The 13,292-nt window shown below is 43.5% G+C and overlaps 1 protein-coding gene across 1 annotated transcript in view; it reads right to left on the bottom strand.

The window, feature by feature from the left end:
* Positions 1–11,432, bottom strand: part of SLC23A2 (solute carrier family 23 member 2) — a 167,741-nt gene extending 156,309 nt beyond the window's left edge. Inside the window, exon 1 of the mRNA XM_082253284.1 lies at positions 11,292–11,432. The gene's annotated coding sequence lies outside the window, so the exon portion shown is untranslated. The remainder of the gene's footprint in view (positions 1–11,291) is intronic.
* Positions 11,433–13,292: the final 1,860 nt, after the last annotated feature.

Raw genomic sequence — 13,292 nt, 5'->3', positions numbered from 1 at the left:
AGCGAGCGTGCGCCGCCAGAGGCGCACTCCCGCTACGCTCACGGACCCCCCCGAGCGTGTGCCCCGGCGGACCCGATGTCCGCCGGGCACTCACGATCGTCCGTTAGAGCGGGAGAAAGGCAGGCGGCAAATGTAAACACAGAAGCCTGTCAGTCTCCCCTGTGTAAGAATGGAGATCACACGGTTCTATCTCTGTTCTTACACCAGTAGCCACATCCAATCACAGTAAGAATCACGCCCCTAGGGACACACTTAACCCCTCCCTCTCAAATAAAGTTAACTCCTTCCCTGCCAGTGTCATTTTTACAGTAACAGTGCATATGTATAGCACTGATTACTGTAGTAATGTCACTGGTAACCCCAAAAGTGTCAAAAATGTCAGTCAAGGGTCCGATCTGTCCGCCGCAATGTCGCAGTCCCCGCAAAAAAAAAAAAAAGATCTTACAAAAATAAATTTTTCTCTGTCGCTCATTGACAGACGCAGTCCTCTTTGATTAATATCAAATTGGGACGTCCCAAAGCAGTGCCACAAATGAGGGGAGGGATAACGGAAATCAAAATCCAATCTAGAAGACCCAACCGATGCCGACTAGAAATCTTAAAGGCTCATCAGACAAAAGGATGAGACTCAACTGAAAACCCAACAGAAAACAAACCCTCGAGGTAGACCAACGGTCTCCTCAAATTGCGGCCTGCAGAACCTTGTGGCCAAAAGAGGCATCCGACGATGCCATCACATCAACTTTATAAAAGTTTGTAAAGGTATGAACCGACGACCAGGTAGCCACCTTGCAAACCTGGACCACTGACGCCTGATGGCGGAAGGCCCAGGAAGCACTAAGCGCCCGAGTGGAGTGCGCCTTAACAGGGAACGGAGGATTCCGACCCTTAATAGAATAAGCCTGTACCACCGTCTGTCTGATCCATCTGGAGATAGTCGCGGCAGATGCAGGCAACCCCTTTTTGGGGCCATCCGTGATCACAAAAAGTGAATCCGTCTTACGAAACTAGTCCGTAGTTTTCAGGTATACCCTGATTGCCCGAACCAAGGAATGTAACGCAAACTCCCGAGGATGACTGGGCTTAGGACACAGGGAAGGTAACACAATATCTTCATTCAGATGAAACTCTGAAACGACTTTAGGAAGGAAGGATGGATTCGGACGAAGAACCACCTTATCCCTATGAACCACCAGATATGGGGAACGACAAGATAATGCGGCCAGTTCTGACACCCTGCGTGCAGAAGTGATGGCCACCAAGAAGGCCACCTTCTGGGATAACATAAGCAAGGGAATCTCCCTAATATCTTCAAAGGGAGGTTTCTGAAGAACCGACATCCTGTAGCAGAGAGAGAGAGGATATACCCTCTGGGACTGCCCCTAAGGTGTGGCCAGAACGTTTTCTTCTGCCTAGTGTCCTACTCCTGTAGAGGGCAGTATAACCCATTTGATATTAATCAAAGAGGACTGCGTCTGTCAATGAGCGACAGAGAAAGCTCTGTTTGTGGGAAAAAAAGGACGTCAAATTCGTTTAGGTACAGTGTCGCACGACCGCGCAATTGTCCGTTAAAGTCACGCAGTGCCGAATTGCAAAATAGGCCCTGGTCAGGAAGGGGGTAAAATCTTCCGGGGCTTAAGTGGTTAAAAAAAAACCAAAATTCCATCCCTCTTCTTTTTCTTGACACTGCGGTAAAAATCGAACATTGATTTAACCCTACTAATGATTCAAAAATTGACCAGTCCTGAAATCTAAATTTTCTAACAAAATTCCAGCTTTAGAGTTCTCTTTAAAGTGACTGAAAATTATCACCTTGTAAAACAACCCATTCAGTTTAAAATAGAAATGAAAGGCAAAACATTTGTGTATAGATATTAAAAAAAAACAAAAACTAAGTGATAACATTATCTCTGTTCTCAGCTGCATAAGAGCTGGGGGGGGGGGGGGGGGAGAAACAGCAGTACACCAGAAAGCCACTTGATATGGGGGGGCGCTTGTGTTGAGAAGATCCCGAGCCATGCTGTGTGTCCATAGACACACACACATTGTGGCTTGGCCCCGTCCCTCGCTCCCCCCTCACAGGAGTGGAGTACAGCAGCGGGATCCAACAGCTCCTATGGCTGCCTTGTCGCCAGTGAGACGAGAGAAAAGGGAGAAGAGCTGCTGCAGATAGGGTCAGCATTAGTCTGAGATCAGGCTCAGGTAAGTGTTCGGGGGGGGCTGAGGGGAGCAGCTTTTGAAAGGTTTTTACCTTAATGCAGGGAACGTGTTCTTTCTGAAAATAGCACTACTCTTTAAACATTTAATATCTAGAAAGAAGCAAAACCTTTGCAGAGAATATATGAGAAAATACGCTAAGCTGCATACTTGTTTCAGGTCAGCAACCTACAGTGCATCCGGAAAGTATTCACAGCGCTTTACTTTTTCCACATTTTGTAATGGTACAGCCTTATTCTAAAATTGATTCAATTCATTATTTTCCTCAAATTCTACAAACAATACTCTATAATGACAACATGAAAGAAGTTTGTTTGAAATCTTAGCAAATTTATTAAAAAGAAAAAAGGAAAAAAAAAAAATCACATGTACATAAGTAGTTACAGCCTTTGCTCAAAACTTGGATAAAGCACCTTTGCACCAATTACAGTCTTAAGGCCCCTTTCACACTTCCGGACCGTTCAGATCCGCCTGTCCGTTTTTCAGGCAGATCTGAACGGATGCTCCATGCATCTCTATGGGGCATCGGATGTCAGCAGAGACATGTCCACTGACATCCGATCCGTCAAATCTGGATGGATGGAAACGCTATTTTCCATCCGTCCAGGCGGATCGGATGAGAACGGACACACAGTCTGTTCCCATTCCCCCATAGAGAACAGTGGCTACCTGACAGCTCTGTCTCCGCACACAGAGCAGAGACATAGCTGCCATCAGGGGATCGGCGGATCGATTTCCGCTGAGAAAAACGGAGTCCGCCGATGGACTCCCCTGTGTGAAAGGGGCCTTAAACTTTTTGAGAATGATGATACAAGCTTGGCACACCTATTTTTGGGCAGTTTCTCCCATTCTTCTTTGCAGGACCTCTAAAGCTCCATCAGGTTGGAGAAGAAGCATTGGTGCACAGCTATTTTCAGATCTCTCCACAGATGTTCAACTTGCTTTAAGTCTGGGCTCTGCCTGGGCCACTCAAGGACATACACAGAGTTGTCCCCTAGCCACTCCTTTGTTATCTTGGCTTATGGTTGTTCCATAGCAATCAAAAGCCAAAACACGATCACTCCTTATGAAATTATATTTTGCACTGAAGCAGCTACAACATCTTGGAAATGCTAACGCGTTTCTGCCTAAGCCTTCCTCATAACATGCTTAGGGTTATTGTCCTGTTGGACGATTAATCCCTTTACCTCAGTCTAAGGTACAGAGTGCTCTGGAGCAGGTTTTTATCAAGGATGTCTTTGTACATTGCTGCATTCCTCTTTCCCTCAATCCTGATTAGTCTCCCAGTTTCTGCCGCTAAAAAAGATCCCCACAGAGTGTTGCTGCCACCACCATGCTTCACTTTAGGGATGGTATTGGGCAGGTGATGAGTGATGCCTGGTTTCCTCCAGACATGACGCCTGCCATTCAGACCAAGGAGTTCAATCTTTGTTTCATCAGACCAGAGAATTTTGTTTCCCATGGTCAGAGTCCTTCAGGTGCCTTTTGGCAAACTCCAGACGGGCTGTCATGTGCCTTTTATGGAGAAGTGGATTCTGTCTGGCCACTCTATCATACAGGCCTGATTGGTGGAGTGCTTTAGAGATGGTTGTTTTTCTAGCAGGTTCTCCTCTCTCCACAGAGAAATGCTAGAGCTCTTTCAGTGACCATTGGGTTCTTGGTCACCTCTCTGACTAAAGCCCTTCTCCCCTGATCGTTCAGTTTGGCCGGGCCGCCCGCTCCAGGAAGAATCCTGGGGGTTTCAAACTTCTTCTATTTATGAATGCTGGAGACCACTGTGCTCATTGGGACCCGGAATGCTGCAGACATTTTTCTGTACCATTTCCCAGATCTCTGCCCTGATACAATCCTGTCTCTGAGTTCTACAGAAAATTCCTTGGACTTTATGGGTTAGTTTGTGCTCTTACAATTACATGCAATATTGACTGTGGGACATTATATAGACAGGTGTGTGCCTTTCCAAATCAAGTCCAGTCAACAATTTACCACAGGTGGACTCCAATCAAGTTGTAGAAACATCTCAATGATGATCAGTGGAAACAGGATGCACCTAGTCCTAAACTCAATTTTGAATGTCATGGCAAATGATGTGAATACTTCTATACGTGTGATTTTTTTTTTTTAATACATTTTCAAAGATTTAAAACAAACTTCTTTCACGTTGTCATTATGGGGTATTGTTTGTAGAATGTGGAGAAAAAAAAAAAAAAGACTTGAATCCATTTTGGAATTAGGCTGTAACATAAAAAAACTGTGAAAAAAAGTGAAAAGCTGTGAATACTTTCCTGTTGCAATGCATATATCAATAAGGCCAGAAAAACAACAGCCAGTCAACAAGCATTTTTAGAAAAGGGCAATAACGCAAGAATATTATACTTCTCAGGAAGATCTGATATTGTCCCTTCCAGGCTCTATTACACAACCCAAGACATGAGCAGACACTGGTCCTGGTCTTCTAGTGACCGATAAAACAGTTTCTATGTGAGACTAAGCTGAAAGATGCAACACACTGCCTTGCATGACTTGACACGGTCGTCTACCGTACATATGTTATTACATGAAAACCCCATACTCATCACTGGTGACAGCGGATTTCCATTTGCTGCTGCTTTAAAGGATAGAGAAGTTTGTGGTAAAATACTGTCACGTGGAAGACATGCTGTCAGCAGAATTACATATACAAGCAGACGGAAGAGCCGCTAAGAGGCATGACAAGGAGGAAGTAAAAGCAAGTTATAACATTTGCACCATCTACATAGTAATGACCATAGACAAAAGGATTTAAATGACTGAAGCTGCTCAAAGAAAAGAATAATTTATTTACCAAGGGTTGGTGTGTAGCTTGGGGTTCATGCCAAAAGATGTGACTGTTAAGTCCCACTATTTACAGAAAGAATGCCTTATTGTTGGCATATAAATAGGGGGGATCTTCACATGACAGCCTTAGTCATCTAACCAGTTGCTTGGAGACAAGCCGGGGAAACAGCGGACTACTGCGGGTCTTGTGCTTAGACGGCAAAGGTCCTGCCCATAGCCTAGGCTGCAATACTCGTCAGCTGTTCAGGGATCGCACTGTGGTTGCTACCCAACACCTGTCATGGTACATGAGTATGGTCTATGCTCGAAAGTCATGTACAAGAAGAGCCAGACAATCAGCGGATCTACCGGAATACAAATCCCTCCTTTTGGCATTTGCAATGTGACCCACCTTCTTATCATCTAGGTCAGGGATCCTCAAACTACGGCCCTCCAGCTGTTGCAGAACTACACATCCCATGGGGCATTGTCAAACTCTGACATGCCAAGACGTGACTAGGCATGATTGGAATTGTAGTTCCTGAACAACTGGAGGGCCATAGTTTGAAAACCCTGATCTAGGTCATGGGTGTCCAACCTTTTGGCTTCTCTGGGCCACATTGAGTGTAGAGAAATTTTCTCGGGCCGCATATAAAATATATACTATTAGTTAAAGTTTATAAGTAATAAAACGCCACCGCGCCCTTCCCGTGCTGCCGCGCCCCCCCCAGCACTAATTTTACACAACTAGTGGATGATCCCCTCCGAGGCTGCCTCTGTGGCCGTGCCCCTGACTCGACTTCCTTCCTCCCCAGCAAAATAAATAAATAAATAAATTGGCAGGAGCAGTCGGCCGCATTGCCTGCGGTTCCGGGCCACAGGTTGGACATGCCTGATCTAGGTTCAAAATATCAAGACCTTGGAAAACCTCACAGGTTAAGTATTAACCAAGCAAATTGGATAAATGGGCCAAAGTTATTATTAAACATAAGGTTCACACCACTATTTTCTTTTTTTTTATAGGACCTTAATTAAACTGACAAAAGCAATAGGCAACCAAACAATTACTAGGGTCTCCCTTGACAATCTCCAATACTGCATAAGCACAACTGATGGTGGTACTATAAAGAATATTTATACAATAACTTTTATTGGACTGTTCCCTTGTCCAACCACAAATTACATGAGCAGATTCTGCATCTTTTCAATGTCATGGGTCTCAAGTCATGGGACATGTTACTCAACACAACTCTAAAAAGAGGAACAAATTAATCAACAAGACTTTCACGTATGACAGTCAGATCTTAAAACCAACTGGACACTTCCATATGGTGATATAGATGATCAGCCCTTATATCAGTTGTGATCGTGAAAGTCCCTGCCACTATATAAATGGGTTTAAAATGGAAACAGGTCCCTCAAAGAGTCAGTTTGAGAAGTTCAGGCAGATTAGTTGTGAACAGAGAAAACGGTATCTTAAGTTTGTTCTGGATTTGGAGAGTCTGGACCGGATTGGTTGGGACAGAGTCTTTAGTCCTGTGTCCAGGCTTTGCTAACTGCTGGCAGCCTGTGTGCAGGGGCAAAACAAGGCAGATCAGAGTATAGCTCAAGGCAGGTGGGGTTGAAGCAGTTGCAGCCAGAGACACATGCTGTGTGTGAAGATAGTGATGTGTGCCATCCAAGAGGGGTGACCTGCTCGGGAGAAGCGACTCTATGTTGGGGGGGACTTCTTGCCCATAGGGCTGAGAGAGTCAGGAGAGCTACATGGGTCCGGTGAGACTGGGAATGCTGAGGTGACTAGCAAGTCCACAGAGGGGGCTGGAGAGAGTCCTGTGTTTTTGAGAAGTGGGAGAAGCCTATCTAGTGAAGCCAGGAGTGGGGCCTGAGGGGTGACCTGCTCGGGAGAAGTGACTCTATGTTGGGGGGACTTCTTGCCCATAGGGCTGAGAGAGTCAGGGCAGCTATATGGGTCCGGTGAGACCGGGAATGCTGAGGTGACTAGCAAGTCCACAGAGGGGGCTGGAGAGAGTCCTGTGTTTTTGAGAAGTGGGAGAACCCTATCTAGTGAAGCCAGGAGTGGGGCCTGAGCAGTAAGGTACTGCAAGCGCAGACTAAGCGAGTCCTAAGGAACCTAAAATCAGGGAGACCGGAACGCGCAGCGGTGCTGGTGACTGAAGAATCAGCTCGCTCTGCATTTTCTGTAAATATTGTTTTGTGTGAAGCTAAAACCCCTGCATGGGCAAGTTATATTTTGCTTTTCTTTTTCATAAAAAGTGGTCTACCAAACCCTTAACTATAGTTCCTGTTGACTCACTGTACAAACGCATCTACCACGAGAGCTAATAACCCCCATATAACACAGTTTCCTCTAGCACGGTTTCTATCAGTTTTATTGTACTAGGGTAGCAATGGCAACCTTAGTTTATATGTCATAATAAACCTTCAAAGCATGACTGCGATCTGATTGACACACATCTCTACCTCTTTCACATGAATGAAATTCTTTACCTCCCATGGCACCTAGAAAACCTTACTTATACCATGTTGGAAGCAGAAGAGCATCTGATAAAGTGCGCCGTACAGGCAATGTTCTACCCAAGGCTGGACCACTCTCCCTATGGGCACACCATAAAAGACAACAAGCTACCTGAATGATCCACAAAGTTCGCCCACAACAAGGACATGGAGCTTAATCAAACGATTACTTACAGTTCAATCACATGCCATGAACTTGGCGGTTAGGATTACACAAAAAAACTCTTTATAAAATAATTGCTGAATGTATAGTTGGCTATGCTAAATTATATTTTTACTTATATGGCTAAAGCTCAACTGCAGCATTCCAGAAAATAGGATTATTGAGAGGGGAAAAAAAAAAAAACTCAGTTTTAGATAATATTTTGTATTATTACAGGCTTTTCGATTTTAAATGCAAACAACTATAACATTTATTATACTTCTTACTGCTGCAAGCATTCTTTAGATTCAAGATGTGTGACTGGATACCACAGGGCTCGACAAATCTCAGGTGCCAGGTCACATTGGCGACTAGAAATTGAGTCCGGGCGCCTGTGATTTTGTCAGCCATCCGCTATCAGGCATCGGGATGCCGCTTCACTGATCCAGGGATTTTGAATCCCCACAGCTCCTATCTATACCTCTCAGTGTACGGACAAGAGGCATTCTAATTGGTCAGCACCGTCACATGGACGACGCTGACCAATCAGAACCAGCTGCCTCCCCTTCTCTGCTCTCAGCACATCCAAGGAAGAACTGCTCACCTTCTGTCAGCCCTCCTCGTTGCGGTCACCCAGCACACATCTGACATCGGATAAGAGTGCCAGGCCTGCAGCTGAGCAGTGTGTGAGGTGGGAGAATGGTGCGCCGGTCCTGGGCTCTGCACACATTTTCATGCGTCAGCAGCTCCCTGTCCCACTGCTCCTGCCTGGGTGTCACTGCTTCCTCAGCCCCCAGGGGAGTGTAGACAGAGCCTCTCCTGCCGCCACTGAGGGAAGGGTATCACCTGCAAGTAGTTGGGGGGCAAAGTTTACCCTTTACTGGCCGGGTGTGGGACACTCTTCCCCCCAATAGACACGTGTGGTGGAACAGAACAGGCTGTTTTCTAAGTGTATGTAAGGTAGAGGTGGGAGAGTGCCACACTTCTGGAGGATTCCTCTGTACACACCATGGAGCTGATGGGACCTCATTGTACATATAAACGTCTGACTGAGACTCTTTCCCTCGCCCTTTTTTTCTCTTTCCATTTCTCTCACTCGCTTTTATTCCTCTTCTTTGCGTTATTTTTTTCTTTCTTTTATGGGTGCCAGTTAGCTGATTTGAAAAACTAATTACTATTTGTTTTAGGTCATTATTCAGTTACACTTTCTGGCAGATCTTAATGTTCAGCTCTCCCAGCTTCCGCAGCTGCTCTTAAGTTACAAATACTTACAGGACTAGCTCCATCTAGGTACCCACTAGGTGAAGCTTCTGCATTACTTTCAAGTCTGAGCCACTGGTAGAGTCTGTGCACGGTAGAGGCACCCACAGGCTAGCCACTGCCACTAAAGCCAATAAGTATTTGTGCCTCATGTAAATCTTGTCCCCAACCACACTTCAACCCCAGGAGCATCGCCTGGCCATAGCTGGAGAAAGCCGATCCTAGCAAATACATCCAAGAAGTCCTAGCTACTTCAGGCTGTTAAACAGCATAGTGGGAGCTTTCATAAAAGGGGTACATAGGTCCTGTAGGAATTTGTTCAAAGTGTGTTTTTTATTTTTTTTTAAATTGGATTCATATTGTCGACCCAACTACTGGTTTATAAAAAGCATTAAAAGTAACCGTGCTGCCTTTTTCCTATATTATAGAAGTGTATATATTCAAATATAAAAACACATATACATACAAAAATAGGTAACATTCATTCTCGCTCTATTTATATATATATATATATATATATATATATATATATACACACACACACACACACACACACACACACACACACATGGGTATGAGTGATATTCTTCAAGCATGTCTTCCTTTTAATTTTGATGAATATGGCTTACAGCTAGTGAAAACCCAAGATTCGGTATCTCAGAAAATTTGAATATTACATAAGACCAATTAGAAAAAAAAGGAAAGTACTGTATGTCCATGTACAACACCAGCAGATGACACGGCTCCCTAAATCATCACGGACTGTAGAAACTTTTGCATTTGATTTGGAAATCAAGGTCCCAGAGTCTGGAGGAAGAGTGGTGAGCTACAGAATCAAAGTTGCATGAGGTCCAGTGTAACGTTTCTACAGTCCGTGATGATTTGGGGAGCCATGCCATCTGCTGGTGTTAGCCCACTGTGTTTTATCAAGTCCAAAGTCAGTGCAGCCCTCTACCAGGAAATTCTAGAGCCCTTCATGCTTCCCACTACTCACCAGCTTTATGGAGATGATGCCGATTTCATTTTCCAGCAGGACTTGGCACCTGCCCACACTGCCAAAAGTACCAATACCAGGTTTAATGATAATGGTATCACTGTGCTTATATGGCTAGCAAACTCACCAGACCTAAACCCCATAGAGAATTGATGGAGTACTGTCAAGAGGAGGATGACAGACACCAGACCCAACAATGCAGATGAGCTGAAGGCCACTATCAAAGCAGCCTGGGCTTTCATAACACCTCAGCAGTGCCACAGGCTGGTCGCCTCCATGCCACGCTGCATTGATGCAGTCATCTTGCAAAAGGAGCCCCGACCAAGTTTTGAGTTCATACTAAACTGTACACGGACATACTTTTCAGTAACCCACATTTCTGTATAAAAACTCTTTTTTTTACCTTATGTAATATTCAAATTTTCTGAGATACTGAATTTTGGGGTTTTCACTAGCTGCAAGCCATAATCATCAAAATTAAAAGAAAGAAATACTTGAAATATATCACTCCGTGTGTAACGCATCTGTCTAAAATATAGGAGTTTCATTTTTTTAATTGAATTACTGAAAATAACTTTTTGATGATATTCTAAATTTTATGAGATGCACCGGTGTGTGTGTGTGTATATATATATATATATATATATATATATATATATTATACACACATATACATACAAATACATACACACATATACATATCCATCTCCTGCTCTCTATCACTTAAACTCTCCATTTCTCCCGCTAACACCAGCACGGTCTCCTTCTCTATACATACAAACCCATGTACTCTGTAAAGTTAATTTAAAAAAAAAAAAAGCATAGAGTGATGACAAAACTAAACTGTAAGGTTACATAACACGACAAGACCAGCAGTTCCTGATATGCAGGAGAAATTTAACAGTCTATGAAACATATACATATAAAATGGGTATATAAGACAAAGAAATCATTAGGTGAAAGTAAGATAAAAATCTGAAACACAAGATATACAAATTAATGATACATATCAGAGCAGTACATAAAAAACTGCACAGTCACAGATAAGCAGCCAAAAATCCGAAGGGCATAATTAACCATTCCGGCGTGTCTTCATTCTTCATCTCTCTCCCTTAAAAATCCTCCAGACATCAACTCCTGTACCTGCTGAACTCAGAACAAAGACTGAACAAGAACAGAGCTCCGCACAACATGTGCCATTGTCACCACACCAAAAATTAAACCATACAAAAAAAAAAAAAAAAGCTGGTTGTTCCTAGGTCTACTTCAGGGAAAAAGGTAACAATACTGGGAAAAGGAAAAGCCTGTGATCTATACGCTCTAGGAGCTGGACACATGGCCTCTTACCTGGAATGGAGTTTACAGCTCGGGAGCAGCACATGTGACTCCGATGAGGATCACTCCCTGTCTGTTATCCCTTCCAGCATGTCTGTGTCATTATACAATAGCACAGCATGCTTATTTAACATGCCGGAACACTATGCTGCATTGCATAAGAACTGAAGAGTCCTGGCTGAGTAACGTCACTGCAGTCTGCTTGGCTCACCAGCCCCATCTGTTGGCCACATGGATTATCACAATCAGTGAAAACCCATCCAACAAAAGGACTTTATATAGAAATGGATGGCTGTGTTGGCCAAAATATGCATAGCCAATCAGGAAACTCTTTATGTTAGGAAATCATTGCTTGCTATGAGTAACACTCTATGCAGATGCTTCTGCGAGTTATTTGTGACACAGGTAGCAAAAATAAAATTGAAAGTGTCTGGCTAGTAGATAAGTCTTGTACTGCCATTCAGATTCAGATTACTTTATTAATCTCAAAGGAAAATGACTAAAATACAATTACATTCAACAAGACAACAAAATCAACAAAAACTCAACAAACAAAAATCACAGCAAGGCACAACAATAATAAAATAACCAATAACAGCAAATAATACCACATAAAACTAAATATAATACAGTATAGGCAGTCCGTGGGTTACAAACAAGATATAGGGTCTGTAGGTTTGTTCTTAAGTTGAATTTGTCTGTAAGTCGGAACAGGTAAAAATTTTTGGTGCAGCTCCAGCCAAAAATATATTTTTTTTTACGTTTTTGGATAGCATAGGGAAGGGTTAACACCTCGTAAGGTTTGTTTTGCTGTCTGTGCCCCTATTCAGAAGATTTCACCTCACTTTTAGTCCCTGTGGCAGTTGGATTTTGAAATTTTTTTGGGTTGTTGTGGAAACAAGGATTGGTGATAAAGCTCCAGTGGAGACACCTTCTTCCCATGAGAACTCTTACAGGAGTGAATTTTCCTTCCTAGGGGGAGTTTTCCTCTCGCTTCCTGTTGTCTCCCTCCGTTTGTAAGTAGGAGTCGTTTGTAAGTCGGATGTTTGTAACCCAGGGACCGCCTGTACTGTAATCAACTACACTATCCTAATAAAATACTACATTAAATAAAACCAATTAAAGAAAAAAATCAAACTACCAACATGAAAATTACACTACTTTCTCTAACATTACCCAAGAATCATTAGGTATAGTTAACCTAATGCCAGCATATTATAAATCTGGATAATAAACCAGAATAAATCCTCACATCCAACACTCAGAGAATAAGTAAGTTTTAGGTCTAAAGTGATACTAAAGGATATCGTTTTTTGTTTAAAATAAAAAAAAAGGGGCTAAAATTACCTACTTTGTGCTACAATATTACAAAGAAAGGCCCCTTACCATCCTTTTCTGGTAGTCCCCTGCCCGCACTCTCTGCTCCTCCCTCCCCCGGGTGCATCCTTATGCTAAGGAGGCACCTGTGCATGCACACTCCTAACCAGACTGTGCGTGTCCATAGACACTTTTGGCACTGGTAAGCCACACCCCCAGACAGAAGTGTTCCTGACAGCGGCTCCTCTGCTAGTTTCTCCTGTGAAAGCAGAAGTGAGGAGAGTGGTGATGCAGTTCAGACTGTGCTGGAGTGGTGACAGCAGCCAGGAAAAGTGTTTAGGGATGGGGCTGGGTAGGACAGCTGTAGGGCGTTTATTTACCCTAATGCAGAGTATGCATGAAGCTACAAAATCTTTAAACTTTGAACCACTTTAGAGGATACCCTTTATTGGCCAACTTAAAGCAGAACCTTACCTAAAAAAAAAAAAAAAGGGACATTTTGCTTTATGTTCTATCCTTTTTTTTTTGGGTGGGGAGCAGATACCTAGTTATCTCAGGTGCCAACTGCCACATACACTCGAATCGGAGGTTTCCCCACCCACAGCCTCCTGGGACACATCACAGTTTGGCTCTGGGTCCATTCACAAAGCGCAGTGCGACACACCGGCATGGGGGACCTGAAGACCGGCAAATGAT

This window comes from Pelophylax lessonae, assembly GCF_965119305.1.
Source record: "Pelophylax lessonae genome assembly, chromosome: 4".
NCBI lineage: Eukaryota > Metazoa > Chordata > Amphibia > Anura > Ranidae > Pelophylax > Pelophylax lessonae.
This window is presented reverse-complemented; position numbering and strand designations above follow the sequence as displayed.